The sequence below is a fragment of the Peromyscus leucopus genome, chromosome 19 (genome assembly GCF_004664715.2).
Source record: "Peromyscus leucopus breed LL Stock chromosome 19, UCI_PerLeu_2.1, whole genome shotgun sequence".
Lineage (NCBI taxonomy): Eukaryota > Metazoa > Chordata > Mammalia > Rodentia > Cricetidae > Peromyscus > Peromyscus leucopus.
In genome coordinates this window covers 19361453-19380200 of record NC_051079.1, presented here as the reverse complement: position 1 = coordinate 19380200, position 18748 = coordinate 19361453, and positions in this window count along the sequence as shown.

Below are 18748 nucleotides of genomic sequence, written 5' to 3'. Positions count from 1 at the left end.
TGAGGCTCTACTGCTTCAGCTACAGGTAACACTTCTGTTACTCCACCAAATTCCACCATGGCTTCACAGCCTTTCTCAAATAGAGATCTACTGATAGCCAAGAAGTGTTTCTCTTATTTCTGGGTTTCTTCACCATTCTTTGGGGTACTGAGTACTTATGGACAACAACTGTGCATGATATGGGTGTGCCTAGTCAGTAAACTAGTTAAAAGTGCTCTCTTCACATTCTTAAACACCTGTGTGTTTCCTACAGACCCCACATGAGAAGCCTTGTAACTTTTCCCTTTCTATAGACATATTGGAGCACCATCTATTATTTTAATCTTATAGTTCATGGAAAAATCAAAGGTATGTCTTGGCTAGTGAATATATATTGATTTGGGTTGCATAAGGCCAAAAAGAAAAAAAAAAGAAAGAAACGGTGTATTTTGTTACCTATTTCAAGTTACTCACGTTCTTTTTGGAGAGAAAAAAATCACTCTTATGCTAAATGAATTGATTATACAGAGAATAATAACATCAGACAACAATTCAAAGTCACCCATGCATTAGTATTAAAGATTTGATGTTTACTGAGTCAAAAGATGGTTTTCTGAAAAGCTGCTTGCTTGTAAGTTCCAGCTGACTGTGCAAATGTTTTGTCTTGAGTCTGCAGATATGTTTCTGCCAGATAGGATCCAAGACATCCTCCCTCCCAGTACATCAAAACGAGGTCTACAAACTTTAATAGTAGTATTTTATCACACACTTCCCCAAACATGCCAGTGTCATCAGAACTGCAGACACAGATAAGAAGTTCCCTCTCTGGTGACTTTGCAGAAATAATAGAACATTCTTCTTCTTTTTCTCCTTCAGTTTTTAACTGTGGCATATTGTCACAACATAATGTTCACTACTGTACCCATCTGAGATCTACATTTTCTGGGATTGATGTGTTTGTGGCCTGTGTGGCAAGTAGCAGAACCTATATCTAGAGCTATCATCCTGGAAAACAGAAACCTTGCACACACTGAACAGTAACTTCCCATTCTGCTTCCTACTCAGCTCCTGGCCAGGGCTATTCTTTCTGTTTGTATGATTCTAACTTCACCAACTCACTCATGTAAATGGATTTGTATTTAATGTAACATGCTTAATTTTGAGCATTAGAGAAACCATTTTTTACAATTTTATCTTTTGTTATTGAAAAACTTATTTTCATATTCTTTTTTATTTTTCATTTATTTGTTTTACAATACAATTCAGTTCTACATGTCAGCCACGGATTCCCTTGTTCTCCCCCTCCCGCCCCCTCTGCTTTCCCCATCCCATCCCCCATTCCCACCTCCTACAGGGCAAAGCCTGCCCCTAGGACTGAGATCAATCTGGTTGGATCAGTCCAGGCAGGTCCAGTCCCTTCCTCCCAGGCCGAGCCAAGCAACCCTTCATAAGCCCCAGGTTTCAAACAGCTAACTCATGCAATGAGCACAGGACCCAGTTCCATTGCTTGGATGTCTCCCAAACAGATCAAGCTAATCAACTGTCTCAACCATTCAGAGGGCCTGATCCAGTTGGGGGCCCCTCAGCCATTGGTTCATAGTTCATGTATTTCCATTCATTTGGCTATTTATCCCTGTGCTTTATCCAACCTTGGTCTTAACAATTCTTGCTCATATAAACCCTCCTCTTTCTCACTAACTGAACTCCCGGAGCTCCACCCGGGGCCTAGCCGTGGATCTCTGCATCCAGTTCCCTCAGGCATTGGATGGGGTTTCTAGCACGACAATTAGGGTGTTTGGCCATCCTATCACCAGAGTAGGTCAGTTCGGCCTGTCTCTCGACCATTGCCAGCAGTCTATTGTGGGGGTATCTTTGTGGATTTCTGTGGGCCTCTCTAGCACTTTGTTTCTTCCTATTCTCATGTGGTCTTCATTTACCATGGTCTCCTATTCCTTATTCTCCCTCTCTGTTCTTGATCCAGCTGGGATCTCCCGCTCCACCAAGCTCTCTTTCCCTCAACCCTCGCCCTTTATTACCCCCACTCATGTCCAGGGTGTTCATGTAGATCTTCTCATCCATTTCTCAGTCATTGGGCAATGCCTGTGTCTTTCTTGGGGTCCTGTTTTCCAGGTAGCCTCCCTGGTGATATGAGTAGCTGTCCAGTCATCCTTATTCCATATCTAGTGTCCTCCTATAAGTGAGTACATACCATGTTTGTCTCACTCAGGATGATTTTTCTAGATCCATCCATTTGCCTGCAAACCTGATGATGTCATTGTTTTTCTCTGCTGAGTAGTATTCCATTGTGTATGTGTGCCATAATTTATTTATCCATTTTTCAGTTGAAGGGCATCTAGGTTGTTTCCAGGTTCTGGCTGTTACAAACAATGCTGATATGAACATAGTTGAGCAAGTGCTCTTGTGGTATGATTGAGCATTCCTTGGGTATTTGTCCAGGAGTGGTATAGCTGGATCTTGGGGGAGATTGATTCCCAGTTTTCTAAGAAAGCGCCATATTGATTTCCAAAGTGGTTGTACAAGCTTGCATTCCCACCAGCAGTGGAGCAGAGTTCCCCTAGTTCCACAACTCTGTATTTTGATTGGTATAGTTTCTAATAGTGGTCCCTGTCTATGATAAACTGAAGTTTCCTTCTTGAAGGATGAAGACTACACCTCTCTGTGGTTATAAGAACAAATGACTATAGATTATTGTTAGTGATTACACTGGTTTAGTACATGAGTGGTTATAGATTCTCTTCCAGTAACGATGATTTCACTTTAACTGAGTAGTTAGCTAGATTTACATTACCAAACATGTTGGCTTTATGGTTAAGTTCCAGTGATCCATTTGAGTCTGCATTTTAAATCCTTATCAGATGTTGATTGACAAACTTTTGATCCCATTTTTTAAACCATTGTTTTCTTTGTAGGTTCACAGTCTTTTATGCAACAACTTCTACAACAATCTAGTTCTGTTTGAGTGTTGCATGTGCCTTTGTTGTCATTATTAAGACTTTCTAAGCAAATTGAAGAGTAAGGTTTTTTTTTTTTCACGTTTTCTCCTAAGTTTTTACAATTTTGGCTTGAATATATTGGTCTTTGGTTCATTTTACTTAATTTTGCTAAGGCTAGTTAAGGATCCAATTCCATTCTTTGAAATGTAAATATCTAAATTTTTCTAGATCCTTAAAAAAAAAGCAAAGAACAAAAACAACTGTGCTTTATTTATGAAATACCTTGGACATGCTGTCAAAACTAATTTAACCATAAATGTGAAAGTTTATTTCTAAGAACTCCTGTCTGTTCTTGTTTCTCTATTCTATCCAACTCTACCCGTATCTTTATATTAAACCCAAGCTGTTTGGATTGTTTTTGTTTTGCCATATGCTTGGAGATTTGGATTCGTTCATTTTCTATCTTTGGAAACCCTTGATATTTCATGTAAATTTTAAAATATCTCTGTTTCAGCTAAAAGTTCCTTTGGAGTTCTGAAAGAGACTTTATCAATAACTTTGAATACCATTGACTTCTTTAATGAAATTAAATTGTGCAATCCAAGAATGTAGGCTGTGACCTCATTATTTTCATACTGTTTACTTCCTTCAGCAACATTTTTGTAGACTTCATTGTGTAAATCTGTTCCCTTTATGTTTAATTCCCAAATATTTTGACCTTATAGATGCTACTATGATTTGAGGGTTTTTTTTTTTGTTGTTGTTGTTGTTCTTTCGTGCCTTTCCATATTGTTTGCTGTTGGTACTTAAAAATGCAACAAATTTTTGGTTTTTCGAGACAGGGTTTCTCTGTGTAGCTTTGTGCCTTTCCTGGAACTTGCTTTGTAGACCAGGCTGGCCTTGAACTCACAGAGATCTGCCTGCCTCTGCCTCCCAAGTGCTGGGATTAAAGGCGTGCACAACCACCACCCAGCAAAATGCATCAACTTCTTATATTGACTTTCTCTTTTATTATTTTATTGAATTTATTTAATAAGACTAATGGATTTTTGTGTGTGAATTCATTAGAATTTTGTACATTTAAGAAATGGTCTACATTTCTTTTCAACATATAGATCTTTTATTTTCTTACTGCCTCAGTTTATCTGGTGTGGTATTCTAGTACTCTGTTGCATAGGAATAATAAAAGCTACCATCTGTAGCTCATTCATGGTTTGGGGAGGGTAACTCACAAACCTTAACTCTTGGATTCTTTTGTGAGTTTAAGTTGACATTGTTCCAGTTTCCCTTCAGTTTTTTTGAGATGTTTTATTATGAAAAGTGGTGACTGTATATCAAATACTCTTTGCTATCAATTGATGTGGGAGTTTGATTTTTCATTCTATTATTGATGTATAATAAATTTGGTGATTTTTATGTGTTGAACCAACCTTGTATTCTAAGAATAAATCACACTTGATCATAGAGTTTAATCCTTTAAGTATGCTATTTAATTTGGCTTACTAGTATTTTATTAATTTTTTTTAGCATCAATATATCAATATTCAAAAGTCATTGTCTAAGGTTTTTTTTTTTGTCTTAATTTAGCTCAAGAAATTTTTGCCTCATAACATGATTTAGTATGTGTCTATTCTTTGTTAAGAGGGGGTATGAATTACATGTGTTAGCTTTTCTTTAACTGCTCAGGGAATTCATCAGGTCCAGGACTTTGCTTTATTAAGGAATATTTGATTACTGACTCAATTACTGTACTAATTAGAGATCTGCTTTAGTTTCACATTTGTTGCTATGATTTAAAAAGAAACAAAAAACCCAGACCAAAGACCAAAAGCAACTTATGGGAGAATGGTTTATTTTAGCTCACAGTTCCAGGCTACCCTCAATCACTCAAGATAGCATGGCAAGCCAGTGCCACCTCAGGAAGCAGATGGTCCCCAACTGGGCAACTTCCTGCCAAAAACCTTCTTCTTGTAAATCTTGTTGTTTAGAGTTCCCTTAAAAAGACTTTCTGTCTGTGTGCTGAGGCCTAAGAAAATCCCACTGAGGTGGTCTGTGAGACATCTGCATAGTAGAAAATTGCCACTATCGCATATCTCATATGTTTTAGCAAATCTGAAAGAAGTAAATTGCATATGACAGAACTTTTCCCTGGGTTAAAAATTAACTTTGATGTCAAAATAAAACCTTAGAATTTAATTTATCATAAAAGCTATATTCTCGAGTAGAATCTAATGGACCAAAACAGATAAAGCAATTAAACGGAAAATGGTATGAATTAATCTTATTTAAAGAGGCAGTCAAGATAGAATTCATTTTTTCAGAGGTACAGCAAGTAGCGGGTTGGGGGAGCTTCCAGTACTCAGCTAGTAATGCCACAGTTTAAAATAATAAAAGCGTTGTAAGTCCCTAATTTACTCACTTGCTGCAGATGCTATTTGTTAATTCTGACATGCCTCTCAATCTTTATTGCTTGCAGCTTTTTTATTTCTCTTGAAATATTTTACTTGCTTTTCCCCTGGTACTTGGCTGAACTTTGGTAGTAATTGTGTGCATATTAACTAAACTAGAAACACGTTAAAACTCGGGGAAAAAGTTCAAGTTTAAGCCCTGTGCTTCTATGGTATTCTACCCAATAACTTTCCTGTGCCACGGGGTTGGTGTTGTTTTGTTTGTTTGTTTCCTTTGGTGTGTGTGTGTGTGTGTGTGTGTGTGTGTGTGTGTGTGTGTGCCTGTCAAGTAGGGAGACCCCCAGGCAAGATCAGTTCTTAGAAGCCTTTGCCATTCTAGTTACCACTTGGTCTGCACTTGGCTCTTAGAGGGAATGTGTGTTGACAGTTGGTCTTGAGTTTCCTGTTGTTATTGCCTTTGTGACCAGATTGTCTGGTGAGTACCAGTGTGATCTCAGGGCAGAATCCCTGGACTCCCATTCTAATCCTAGCTTTACTTGAAAAGTAAAGATTATAGCTCCTTGGAAATTTTTGCCCTAATTAGGTCAGAGTTCAGAAGGAAATACTTAGAATTCTTAGCTGGTCAACAGCAAGCATTAATACATGTAAGCTATTATAACATGATTTTATATACATATATATATTTAAATTGCTTCTTCTATTTTTGAGATAATAATATAATTACATTATTTCCCCCTCTATTTTCTTCCTCCTTGCTCTTTTCCTCCAAATTCTTTCTTGCTCTTTTTCAAATTTATGGCCTCTTTTTTCACTAATTGTTGTTACATGCATTTATGAATATACGTATTTATTCCTAAATATAATTCCTAAATATAACATCTGTATAATGTTATAGATAAGTTTTCAGGGACGACTACCCATTATTTGACAAGTAATTGCTGTGTTAATTTTATGTGGTGTAACTCTAAAACTATTTTAAAATTAAAAAATTATTTGTATATCTGAGTTCTCTTTATTATTGCACATTAAAACTAGCAAATATAAACAAAGAAAATAATGCAAAAGATTACTTAGCTTTAGAACTGAGGCTTGCAAAGTTCTTCATTGGAAAATACAGTGTATTAAAATGTTGGTGTCATTAAAAGAAATCTTTCTCTTTCACATAGGTGTGATGCTCAGGGCCACAAGAGAGCATGTCTATCTGTCCTTAGTCATATTGTCCTCTCTCTATTTCGTCTTTCCTATAGTCTATGTATTCCTCTGTCATAGCAGATTTTTTTCCCCAAGATGACAATCACGCAGCAGGAGCAAGGTCTCTGTACTCAGAGCTAGGGCATATGGCATCTGCCAATCGCCTTCCTGACTTGCTGCTACTCTATTCAATATGGGTGCACTTTTTCCCTAGGCTCAGTGATCTAATTACTTTCGGGCACACTGGCATGGGTGCAGCAAGGTTATGAGTTTGCATGCCCTTGGGACTCATTGTACTCCTCCATATTGTGTAACCCCACCCACCATTTAAGATCCCATGCAAATATGGAAGAGCTTAACAAAGCCTTTGCTCTGCCTTGCCTCTCTTGAGGTTTCTTTTGTTGGGAACTGCAGAGTAATTAGAAAGGGTCAACTTTCCAGTCTATGCTGTTTTGTCTCCCCTAGTATGTTTTAAGAGGCTTTGGGGATGGATTCCATTTATGCCTAATAACATGAGCTTGCTGCCCTGTGTCATGATGTTATTGTTTAATTTGTTAGGATGGTTATTTTTCCTTAATTGAAATCTTTGCCTTTCTTCCTCCTTCGTACTCCCTCTCCCATTGTATATCTGTGGCTGATGATAATGTCTCCTTTCACACACACACAAAAATTATTTATTGAAATGAGCTCTTGTAAGTTTTTACTATCCACATATATTGTCTTCATAGTTACTCCTTGGAGTCATATTAAGTTAATGGAATTTCAAAATTAACACTATGGATAAATAGCTAGTTATCTAAAGTCAAATTAGTGTATATAGCGAATTCCACTTTATAATCAGTTGTGTTTCTGCAGTAAGATTTAGCATAGTGTTTAACGGTGGTGGAAAAAAAAAGAAGCTCCATGATTATAAGGGAGCAATTGGGTTTACTTTTTCCTGAAAATGACTGGAAATCTAGAAGATTCTACCGAACAGTTATTTCCAATACATCTAAGCTGAAAGCACCCATCAATTTAGTTCCTATTTGCGAAAGAAAAATGAATAAACTAATGAGAATCATAAATTATGAGAATGAAGTTTTGATATATATCTGTAAAATAAAATAAATAATATAAAATTGTCTAGATTTTCAGGAAATGGAATCACAATAGACTTGACTAGTTGAGTCACAGAAGACATAACTGTACATTAATCTTACAAATAGTTAACAGCCAATTACCACTTATTTGAAATAAAAATAGTTGACTTAAACAAAAACTCACATGTTGAATAGAAGTTTATCAACAGTAGACTAGGATTGAAATTAGTAAGTAGTGTTAAATCTATGAAACTTTGACCATATTAGATATAATCTTATAATTTTATGAGGTAACATTATAACAATCTCATTAAACTTGAAGTCCCATCATTTTTTATTTCTAAAGTTTTATAGTATTTTCAAGTATTCTTTAAGGATTTTTGTATAATGTATTTAGATCATTTTTTTTTCTGCTTTCCCAAACTCCTAACAGAGCCTCTCCCAAAAGAAAAGAGAACATCAAACCTCGGAGTGCAGTTTGTATTATCTGAATACTCCTGGGGGTGGGGCCTTCCCTGCAGTGTGGTTGATATGTCTATTGTCACTCTGTTGAAGAAAACTGACTCTCTGTCACCTGCCAGCCATCAAATACCCAAAGCTCCTTATCTAAGGGTAGAACATTGTATTTGTCCACCATGCTTGAATGTCTTTCTGACTTGAGGTTGTGCAGGGCCCGTGTATACTCTCCCAGTCTCTCTGAGTTCATGTACACCCACCTTGTTGTGTCTGGGAAATCTGATTTTCATGAAGCCATCTACCACCTTTGGTCAGTACAGTCTTTCCTTCTCTTTTTCTCCAAAGGTCCCTGGACCTTGAGGAGAGAGGTGTAATACAGATATTCTAAGGCTGATGATCCCTAAAGAGTATTTTTTTTGCATAATACCACCATTTTCACAAATCTAATGGAATTATTTTGATTTGCATATGTCTGTGGACCCATTCTTAAATTGGACATCAGAAGAAGGATGAGGGATAAGGGATGTGGAAACAGTGAACAATGGAATAATTGAGATTTCAAGAGGCCACAGGTCATAGAGTCACTTGGACAGAGAACAAAGAACTATATCCTTCCTCCTTGGAAAGTAATAACACCCATGAGAATTCTGTGGTATGGTTTGAATTTGTTTTAAAAATGAAGATGAACAAGTAGGAATATTCAAATGGAGCTTTAGCATGTTTAAAGCAACTTTCAGCTGAACATTTTTGGTGAATTAAAAAATACTTAACATAAAGTTGACCATTTAAAACTTTCTTCACTTAGACTTAAGCTCAGTTGAATTTAATGCTTTTATAGTGTTGGACAATTATCACTACTACCTGTTTATATCCATTACATGCTCATTCCTCTGATCTTACAATTCTAGAGACATTTTAAACTCCTTTCTGTTCAAATAAATTTACCTGTTTTAGCTTATTTTAGGTAGCTTGGATAAGTGGGACCAGACAACAAGTGCCTCTTAGTGTACATCTTATCATGCTTTCAAAATTAGCTTGTTTTGTATCACATAACAACATCTGGCTGATATTTAAGATGGAAAACTATTATTCCATATGCATTTATCATATATGCATTTATCATACTTTGCTTATCCATACTTGAGTTATGGACCCGTTGGTTGATTCTCTTTGACTATCATTAGAAATATCACTGGATGTGATATAAGAGTTTGGCAAAATCTCCCCTTTCCAACTATTTTGAGAGTATACCAGGAAATAGAATTTCTGGATAATATGGTAATTCTGTTTTATCTTTTAATGTACAAGAGTTCCACATTCTGACATAAACTCTACACCTTAAAACACCTTCTTTCTATCTCATTCTCCAGGAGATACGGGTGGTTGATTACTGAGGGCAGTCATTGTAGAGGGAGGTCCTTTAAATAAAGGAAGAGTAAAAAGTTAAAAAAAAAAAAGAGTTCCACATTCTGTACCTTTTGAACAAAACTCATTTATGCTTCTTTGATAACAAACTGTAGTTAATATGGAGTAAAATGGCATATCTTTTAAGTATGAATGATATTCCATTTGGTTAAAAGGACTGCATTTAAAAGGAAATGCATTTTATCAATGAAAAAAAGGAAATAAAAAAGGAAGGACTTTAAATCGAGAAATCCACAGGAGTCTGCTTAAGGAGTATTAAGGAATTTATTGGGATATAAATTGAGGAAATACACTCACGAATACAGAAATGAGTAAACAGCTGAAGTTGCCCTCTGTTTTGACCACTGGCAGTATGATCAAGCTAGGAAGCAGGAAGCAGGGGCCTTGTGGCTCTTCCTCCTTTCTTTTGAAGAGGTCATGTACTATGGCAAGAAGCACCCCCTCCTTTGGACTGGATAGCCCAAGGTCATGGGCGGAGCAAATACCACTATAGGATATGATGTAGATAAAAGGGAGAGCAGAGCTAGAGGAAGGGACATCTGGGAGAGGCCAGAATGGACATGACCCTCAGCCGTGTGAGGAGAGAGGAGAGTGGAGAGGCAAGAACTAAATCAAGAGGCCAGGAGAATGAAGAATAGAATTAAAAGAACCAGGCAACTAAACAATTGGATTGTATAGGGAAGAGCAACTGAGGGAAGGGTGGCCCACCCCCTGGGATGGAGAATTCAGGGTAGAGGGCAGGGTATGCCTGCCAGGAGGCCTTGTACAGATAGGGACTGAGGGATGCTGGGAGAACCTGGCAGCCAATGTCTGCTTTGTTATGTTAATTAGGCACCTCAGTCATTTGTTTGAGATCTAATAGTAAAGTTATAGCAGAATGTTCAAAAAGTGTCTAAAATCTCCATAATTTGTCTCATCTTTACCTCCAAATAGTAGTCACAGGAGGTATATCTCATTGAGAAGAGAATATGTCTAAGTTTTCACACAGCTTTACTTCCCCCTTCTTCATGTGCTCTATGCTGCAGCTAAGGGCATCTGTCTTGGGTTACATCTTGGGTTACATAATGTGGCACTTTCCAGTCTGTAACTATAGCTCACTGTGATGATGACTATTATAGGGAAGGTGTGGCCTCTCAGGTGACCTAGTGGAGTTAAGTAGGAGGAATGAATGAAACCATAGGTTATGTGACTCTCAAAACTAGCAAGGTACCACTGCCAGACTATGATTTTAGTATGCTAGTTAGTCAAGCAAAAAGCCTCCAGGTGATGCTGGCTCATTTTCCTACGCCAGAGTCCTTATTAAATCCAACTTCAAGGACCTTTTACTCCCTGTAATCAATGATGTAATCATCTAACTTCCTTGCTGTTTATTTATAAATATATATCATGCATCTCTAAAGAAAAAGCAAAGATGTGTGCTTTCTGTTTGTTGGTGGCTGTGAAAGCAAACCAAATCGAACAGAACAATATGACAATACATAATTAGGAGTTGGAAATCATGTGGTGAAAAATGTCTGTGCCACAGGGACTTGGATGAAGATGAGTTAAAATATGAGGACTGCCTCAAGGAAGAGATGAGAAGGAAGAGGAGCTTGCAGTATGGAAAAGACGTAGCCACGTGCAAGGAGAAAAGATGAGCATTCTGCTAATGACAAAATTCGTGAACAAAGACACATGAATGGCGATGTGTGGTAGGATGCTTGCGGAACTCTTGTGAGATCAATTTAACAGAGATGAAATGGGCTTTCCAGGAGGACAAAGAGAACAGAGAACAGGAAATCAGTGTACGATCATCTGTGATTATTTACCATTGTGTAGCTGTGAACAGGTTGCTTGAGCAGGGCAGTACAGAGGTGTGACACCTCCTATTTGCTAATGATAGTGCTGTACCGGAGGGGAGGTGGCTGTCTATTTCTTTGTATTGGTTGAATCAGTGAAATCAAATACTATTTACATGGAAATGACAATCACCTGCTGTGAGTAATGGCTATGATGCTTATCGCATAGCCCTTTGTTTTGCTTGAATAAAGTGAAATGACCCCAAGAATGGGCATGAGAGGTGTCCCTTCTGAGGACTGATGATCCATGAAGAGGCAAGTGTCTCTTAGGAAGAGATGATGGCCATTGGGTATAAAAAAAAAATGGCCTTCATTTGTGTGTGAGTGGGTGATGGTTCATGGGAATGAGAAGTGTTCCTTGTGAAGACAGAAGGTCCATGATCTAAACATGATACTCTGCCTCCTTCTGTTCTGATTACATGAAATATGTTGAAGATGCTCTGCTAAGAACAAGTAAATGAAATCATTGTAAGACCCCCAACACTAATTCAGATGTGTAAAATAGTGTTGCAATCCTCCTCTTCACAAAGAATATTACTTTCAAACAAAGATTTAAAGACATATTGAGAACAAACCCAGGCCCAGAACATAGGGCCACCATAGTGCCAATCATGACATTGAAGAGCACTACTGTCCTTTCCTTCTGAACTCTTAATATTTGACAATAGTGCCATAGTTTGCTGATGGCTTTAATTGAATTTGGTTATAAATCATTTTTATTAGGAGAAGAAGTAGCTAAGTGGAAACTTTTTGAAGCATATATGTACCCTTTCTCCATGTGGCAGACTGTTGGAAGATGAGCTGACTGCAAATGTTCATACTGTAACTGTCTGCTTTAGCCCCTGACAGTAGAATGTGGGTGGGAAGCAATGCTAGGCACACAGATATGTGACCTAATTCCATTTAAATATGATCAAATGCAGGTCTTATGTGCAGAAAACTCCAAGGAATCTTTGTAACACCTGATATATGAAAGAGAAATAGGAAGTGTGAATATTATGGTATATGTTGATTTATAGGGTTCCTCGATTCTTGTTGAAATATACACCGCATTCATTACACATTCACTTACATGTAACATAAAACGAAATGTATTTCAAACAGTTGGTTGTCCTTTGCTGTCTCTACAAATAAAATATTCCCATTTTAAAATTGCAACATGAGACTGATTTCCTAGGAAAAAAATGTACTCTGTGAAGAAATTTAGCTCAACCGACACCTTACGGCAGATCTCTCTGACTGTAGTAACAGTGTGCTTAATGACATTGCATGATTCGTGCTGAAAGGACGCTTGTCTACTTTTAATGTAAATGTGACACCACATGATTCCATCTGTATGGATTTTCTTTCAGATAAATAGTCAGGAAAAGGACTATTTAGATAACATGATACACGTCTTCATATCTTGGTGTATATAACAAATTATTCTCTCAATAAATTTTACCAATTTTTTATCAATAAGTAAATAATTTGCAGGAGCAATGATTTTCCTGCATGCTTCACAAACTATGCATTAATATATACTAATTATTTGCATATTTTTGCAAATGTAGCCTTAAAATAATCTTTTCTTCTTTGATTTTAATTTCTTGTCCCTTTAATTCTTCTCCGAGCTTCAGTGATATGGGAATTTGTATAAGCCTACTATGTGTACATCTACCCAGGGCATTCACATCTGTGAGCTCTTGGACTAGAATGGGCTGTTGTAGATTTCACAAGAGGGATTCTGCGGAGTATCTGTTTACTCTGTATTTTTCAAACTCAGAAAGACTGGTGGGTAATACACATCTTTGCAGGCAGCTCTTTTGGGGCTCAGAATGAGGACTGAAAATTCAAAGCTGCTCTGAGCTACATGTCAAGATTTCATAGAAAGAAAGAGATATGGGGGAGGAATGGAGAAAAAGGGGGAACTAGAAAAGAAGGGAGAGATGGAGGAGGAATGGAGGAAGACAAGAAGAAGGGAGAAGGCAGGGGGAAAAGAAAGAGAAAATAAGAAGAAACTTTGAGGCACATGTCATTAAAATTCCTGACCACCACGACCCTGATCTCTGTTATCTTACTTTCTGTGAATTTCCTGCGATCATCTTATTTATTAGTTTGTGTTTTTCTTTTAGGATACATGCTTCTCAGTTAGGGCATAAATTGTACTTCCTTTTTTTCTAAATGTATAATTATCTTCCTCAATATAATTTATTGAATAATAAGTTATTTCTCCTTATAGCAGAACTGCTATATTTTCATCTGCTAAATTTTCTTGAATTCCTGAGGCAATTTCTTAATTTATTCCTCTTTCCAGGCAGTTGGATATGTATTCTGAGATATAACTCCATTTTTCAAGTTAGTGCAATTTTACTCTCATTTACTACCTGATGGAGTACGCCTTGCCTTCCATCATAATTCCTTAAAACATCTTTGACAAATCATTTTCACTATTAAATAAATTTTTAATGATCAATATCTATTACACAAGGCAATAATAGAGGAAAACAGAGTCCAAAGTGAAAATCTTTACTTTAAAAATTAAAAACAGATGTAATTATAATGTGAAGTTAAACCTACTCTTGCCAAATTATGGAAAGAAAATGTTGAGTAATGGGTAAAATAATGTCTATTTATCAAAGAGAAAAATCAAAAGTATCATAAGAATGCAAAGCAATCATTAAACATGAGGATGGCTTGTGTAGACTAAGATTATTCATTTAGCTAATACAGTTAGCAAGAAATTTATACCGTTTATTAGATAATATGATTAAGAAAACCTCCTTTCCGCACAATGCTGAATTTCGAGTGAATCTTGGTCTAGAAAAGACAGCAAATGAAAAGATTTTCCTACTCATTTCACTCTGCACGGCTTCTTGCTACCACTTTTGTTTACTTGAAACACAACTCCCAGATAGTTCTCCTGTTTACCTAAGACAAAGCTGGACACAGACCCTCCAAGCATCCACTCTAGCTCATAAATGAACTGTTTTATCCCCAAATTCAATTGGAGGGAGGAGTTTGCTAACCAAACTCATGCTAACCTCCTTCCCACTGTTGTCTCCAAGTACACTATCCACCTCAGAGTTCAGTTCTCATGACCGCTGGAATAGAGGCTGGCCTCAGAGTAGAAAATCCATCTGTCTTCTCCCTCGTCACTCAATTGTATCTTATCACATTCACTCTCTAGAGTTTTCAGCTTGTTGCCCATCCTTCACCCTAGAGACACATGCATGGCAGGAGAACCCTCCCTACTGCTATAGGTTCCCTGTTCCTGCACTCATCTTCCTTCCCACCCCATGGTTCACCTTTCTGAGAAAACCTCACCAACAAGAGATTCGCTGTTTGACCATTATCTTGGCCTCCTTCCAAGTCTCATTTTCCTTTTTAATTCATTCATAGTGGGTTGCAATATTTTTTTTTTGGAAGTCAGATTCCAAGTGATTAGTAATATGTGGAGTAAGGTGTATTCTACAACTCCTGAAATATAAAAGAAAAAAATGTTAGCTCTACCCTTTTGAACACCAGTAACAGTGAGGAAAAGAAATATCTTTCTAGAAAAATGTGAACTTGTGTATTTATCTCAACTGGCATATATCAAAGCTTTACAGGATAAACACATTTTATTCTAGTGGAAATTGTTCTAAGGAAATTGCATAATTTAATAAAATTTATTTAAAGTTTGTATATGTTTGTAGTGGTATTCACAATAAGAAAACACTGATGAGTAACTGAAACTTAGAAATAAAAATATCGATAAATTCAGACAGGAGAAACTTGTAATAATTTATTTGCAAAGAATACTTTCTACATAAAAAATGCCCACAATATACAAATAAAGTGTAATTGCATTATAAATATAAAGAGTAAAACTTTATTAGAAAATGGTTTATATACATGTTTAATTTGTATTTATGGTTTATACATTATCTGCATTTTCTCATTTAAAATTGAATGTAAATTTTCCTTTATTTACAAATATCCTTTTGCTTTTGAAAACTTCTGCCAAACATTTAACAGTTGGACTATTTGTAAGAGAGTCCTCCACATATAAAACATACTGACATTTCCAGTGCCATGCACAGCTTCTCTCTTATCTGCACATGTGACTGTCTTTGATAGGTCTCCTTCTCTTCTTGCCCCTCCCTACCTAGCAGCAGTGATAGCACAGATGAGAAGTATTAGTAACAGGAATTACATTCTTAAAATAATGTGAGAAGGATTCAAGGTTGCTTATGCATAGACAGAAATTATGGGGTCAACAGAAAGCATATTGGTCATATTTGGCTTTGTAGAAACCTCACCTTCACTTGTTTGATCCTGGAGCTCCTACATATTTTCGCTAAAACAGAAGCCAAGCCTTGGATACTTGGCTTTTCAAGTAAAGATACTTGAGCTTGTCCACATTGACTTCTTAGTAGTCCTAGGTTAGGTGAATGCTACTCTTACCTAACGGAAATTTGCCATAAATTTCTATATAATGGGAGATATTATTGGGGGCACCAAACTGGGATCTTCTGCAAGAACAATACATGCTTGTAAGGGCTGAGTCATCTTTCCAGTGTCTACATCTAAATGCTTGATTATTCATTTCTAAAACAAGTATCACGTGGCAAATGTGAAATTTGCAAACATCCAGATTTATCTGCGGAGGCACTCAGCAGTTAAAAGGCAAATTCCTTTCCTTCTTTCCTTCCTGTACACCTCCCCTTTTTCTTCCTCCTTCTCATGTTCTTCCTTTCTTTTCTCAGTTCCCTTCATTTCTCTCCCTTCCCACTTCCTTCATCCCTCCTTTTTTTGTTCATCTCCCTCTCTCCATTCTGTCTCGACAGTATCCCTCTTCCTTCCTCATGCCCCATTTCCCACTCTCCTTTTCCCTTCTCCTTCAGTTTTACCGTTTCTCCTTTTTCCTCTTTATTAACTTTGGTTTCATCTCTTGCTTTTTCCGATCCTTGCCTGTTGAATAAGAACCAGCTTTTCCTAAAGAGCGGCAGTCCCTGACAGACTTACCCCCGTTAGAGTTTTCTGCAACTAACTGCTTGTGATCTCCTTGGGCACTGATTTCCCAGCGCAGGTTTAGCATGGGTCCTTCAGGCCCCCTCTCAGGGAAGCTCCTGTTTGTTCTGGTATCTGAAGAGCCGGGAGCAGGTGCCCAGGGTCTCCATGTCTCTCTCAGCATGGGTAATTTATGAGTCTTCAGCAAGACAGGAGGCGAGCAGAGATGCTGCATAGGGGACCCTGCTAATTGGCTCTTTCAGTTCCTGGCAGGTGCCTCCAGTGGGAAGCTCCCTGGGCTCTGACTTTTTATGTCCTTTTCAAGGAGCAGTGAGACAGTGTAGGTCGACAAATTAAAAAAGAAAACATGTGGGAAACACTCCTGGCTCTAGCGAGAGGCTGTTATTACTTGCTTAGCCTGGCTATGGAGATTTCTGGATAAAATGGATTCATACCTTGGCTTTGTCTTGAAAAACTGGAGCTGAGCGCAAGCATTTCCTTCTACAGAAAGGGCTCCCTAAGCCAGATTCTTATATATCTGGTTCCCAAGAAGAAAGGCTCAGGGCAGCCCAGAAAAAGAGGTTGTCTGGCTACAGTACAAGCCTTGGATGGCAATCTTCATGTCCACACCGGTAGCCAGAGATCAGGATATTCAAATCAAAAAGGAAGTTTGTGAGGAGGTGGAAGGAAGTTTAAAGGGGCTCGCAGAACATTGCGTCTCTGCCCTGGCTGACTCCAGTATCTTTCACTAAGAGAAGTGACTTGGCTCAGGTTGTCTGGCTAATTCCTGTTACCGTGTCTATCTCCCAATATCTTCCAATGCTGTTTATTTGATCCAGTTTGAGCTGAAAAAAAAAAAAAGAAAAGAAAAGAAAATGAAGCCAATTGGAGTGAATGTCTATATGGAGTGATTCAGTCAGTTTCTCCCTTTGGTCTTTGGCCTACAGACTTGGTGAGAAAATGGTGAGTTTGGGTGGGATCAAAATGCTTCCTGGGTACTGTCTCTTCTCCCTGAGTTTGTTGAATCACAAGAGGCAGTACAATAGCTACAAGAGCACAGGGAAAGGTATTTAAAACACCTTTAAAGCACATTGGCCACTTAGCAGAGAGATGCTGGATGTCTGCAATGATTGTGGTTATGGGCCTTGTCCTGACTGGGAGTGAGGTTGCACCAGAAGGAAGGTCCCTACACAGAAGAGTGCTGTTTGATTTTTGATGGTGTTATGGCCAGAAGAATGGGCTTAATGTAGTAGTTATATCATGAGTCATTAAACATGAATGCAATGTCAAAAGAATCTCTTACTTTGCCTTGGATTATCATAATGCATTATTGGGAAAAAAACCCACTTTTTAATTTCTTATCTAATTTGTTCTGCAGAGGAATACATATAAGGCATACTATTCACAATGGTAACACCTATTATAGTTTGGTTAATTATAGTGTGCCAACCATAGTGCTCAGTAATTAAGATTAATTACTAATCAATTCACGTAACTTTGACTTCTCTGGACTGCAAGTTTACAAATCTGTCAAAAGACTTTGAACCTCACTGTTAGCTATAACCAGGCTAGTAGCCATGTGGCTATGGTTAAGACAATTAATGTTTCTGAGCCTCAGTCATGTCCTTAAAGACAATAATGGACAGTCACATTACCCTTTAGAACCCATTGTAAATTTTCATATTTACTACCAGACTGTCTCACTCTGAATAGATAAAGCATCCACAGATGTTATAGATGAGAAACCTGTGGATCCGAAGGATTAAGAAACTTGCACCAATTCACAGAACCAGTACACCCTTTGATGTGTGAGTTACAAATTTCTGGTGGTTCATATTATACAGAATATCTTCTTCATCTCTTCCTCTCCTCAGAGGTTAAAATTTCAGGTTTGTGGCTATAACATATTTCATGACTTGAGAATTTTTTTTGAGATCTATGCAGGATCATGGATAAAGAGGGAATTTACTTTTAAGAAAATGAACTTTGGAGTGATCTACTTGCAAACTTATCTCTTCCATTTCTGGCAGAGCCCAAACACCAAGTTGCTATATCTATTTGCCACCTTTTTGTGGTAATTATGGAAGGGTACCCTATGAAGGGTCATTGGAGGATTCAGTCTGAGGGCTTAGCTCAGTGCCTGCCAGTGTTAAAAATTTGACTAATAATTATCATCATAATATAGAGAAGGGTTATGACTGCCTGACTTCATAATGCCTGCCAATTTTGTAGATAAAACTCAACCTCTACCACTAACTAGGGGGAAAATACTTCCAAAGAAAGAAAAACTGATTTCTGTTGTCTCAACTCTTGAACCCATGGTCATGTTCTATTGAACCACTGCAGTGTCAAAAGAGGCAAAACAGCACTCATATCAATTCACACCATTAGAGAAGCTGTCAAGAGTTTCATATTATATGCTGGTTGTGGACTTATGCCATGTC